The sequence below is a fragment of the Cynoglossus semilaevis genome, unplaced genomic scaffold (genome assembly GCF_000523025.1).
Source record: "Cynoglossus semilaevis isolate Cse_v1.0 unplaced genomic scaffold, Cse_v1.0 scaffold1099, whole genome shotgun sequence".
Lineage (NCBI taxonomy): Eukaryota > Metazoa > Chordata > Actinopteri > Pleuronectiformes > Cynoglossidae > Cynoglossus > Cynoglossus semilaevis.
The window spans coordinates 22796-24722 of NW_007585140.1; positions in this window are offsets into that span (position 1 = coordinate 22796).

Below are 1927 nucleotides of genomic sequence, written 5' to 3' on the forward strand. Positions count from 1 at the left end.
TGTGTCCGAGGCCGCGCCGATCAAGATAATGGCTTGTGAAGGAACGAGATTAGCTCTGTTTGTGAGAAATCGGATTGTGTGAATGGGAAAGAGGCACAACCAGTGTGTCCTTGGTGCAGCAGCTGCCCCCCAAAAGTTTTTAGACTTTACAAAAGTCATTTGTTTAGCCTTAGCAGCATATAGCATATAGCTAGTACCTGTGGTGGATAACGGCTACCGTTAGCAACGGTTTTCTCTTCTACGTGCACTGTTGTGTGGACCAACACAAACACTTGGTAACGAACATCTATTCACACCAATAATTTTGTCGACATTTCATTTTTTGTTGAAGACTAAGTCAACGAGACCAAAATCTGGTCGAGATGAGGCTTGAAGGCGGGACATACACGCAGAGATCCAATCAGGCGACTACGTGTCTGACAGTGTGAATCATCTGTTCGTCCACCGGTGAATTGAAGTGTATTTGTACAAGTGTTACTTGATGATGAAGTAGTGGACGAAGTGTTGTCTGATTACAGGTCCAGGCTGAAACAACACCGACCCTAAAGCGGAGCCTTTTAAAGACCAGAACCTGACGGTGGTTGATGATATTGTCCCGCTGGCTCCGGTCCAAAGGTTTTTAAACACGCACCAAACATTTCGAGCCTTTCGAGCCGTCCTGCTGTCCTCAGAGTGTCTTTTTGTTGGAGCGGCCTTGGACACTGGCTGTAAGACATTCCTAAATCAATTGTCTGCAGTTAATTAAATGCAGCTTCTCTTTTGTTTCTATTTTGTTTTTTTGCGGCAACAAAACATACGAAAAGACGTGATGGAAAACCAGTCTCTGACGTCTACCTTTAATCCATTCGTTTATTACCATGTGACAGTAGGTAGAAGCTCACTGACAGGTCTGTTGAACTGAGGTGTAAAGAGTCCAGCCGTGGTCGACCCTTCATTTCATTGGTCAACATCAACATCAGTGACATTACTCCGTGTTACTGTTTAAAACTCCCAACTATAAGAACCTGAAATGTGGATTAACGACAACATGACAAGACTACGTTATGATAAAGTGTGTGTGTGTGTGTGTGTGTGTGTGACCTTTGTCTCTTCATTTTAAAGGCGTTCTCTTTGCTGCCACAGTGGGATGTGAGTGGAAACACAGACGTGGAGTTGTTATTGGTTTGCCCTTCAGCTTGAAAGGCTCCTATTGGCTGGAGAGCTGAGGGCTTTTGTTCTGGTGTCCAGTCTGGGCCTTTCTTTTTTAGAACTGTGCCCTGGGACACGTGTTATCTAAACAGCACATGTGAGAATGTCTGACATTAATCTTTAATTAAAGCCTTTTCAGGATTGGACAGCGTGTGTCTGAGCATTAACTGTAGGGGGCAGACTCCAGCGAGGAGGCTCCGTCCACATAATATACATCGTGCGGCGCTCACTTTAGTCCGGTCGGAGTCGAGGCTCAGATGTGACGTTTGGTTAATCACTGTCATGGAGGCCTGGCCTCGAGGAGAGAACGGAGAGAACGGCCTGATGTTTGTCTCCACAATAATCCACACCGTGGTCCTTGATGAGATGATGTCTTCAGCTCACTGTGTGAACACATCAAGGTTACTGCCTCACTCTGGATCCTTTCCTCCCTCATCTCTCTCTCTCTCTCTCTCTCTCTCTCCTTTTTTTGGTAATTGGCTGTGGATCTCATGTTGAAAGAGCCAAGTGATAAACCTGCTGCTACAACCAGCACACACCCCTGAAGCCTTTCTGTTGTGACAGCTGCTGCCTGTGTGATGTTCCACAAAAAGCCCCCCAGACAAAACCTGTTTCATTCTTGGCTGAAGTCGCACGAGACAAAAGGAAAAAGTGAAACAAAAGAGCAATTGTGTAATTGTTTTGATTATTCCTTTTCTCTGCTCCCAGTTGAGCAAAGACGTTATGAAACTGAAAGTGA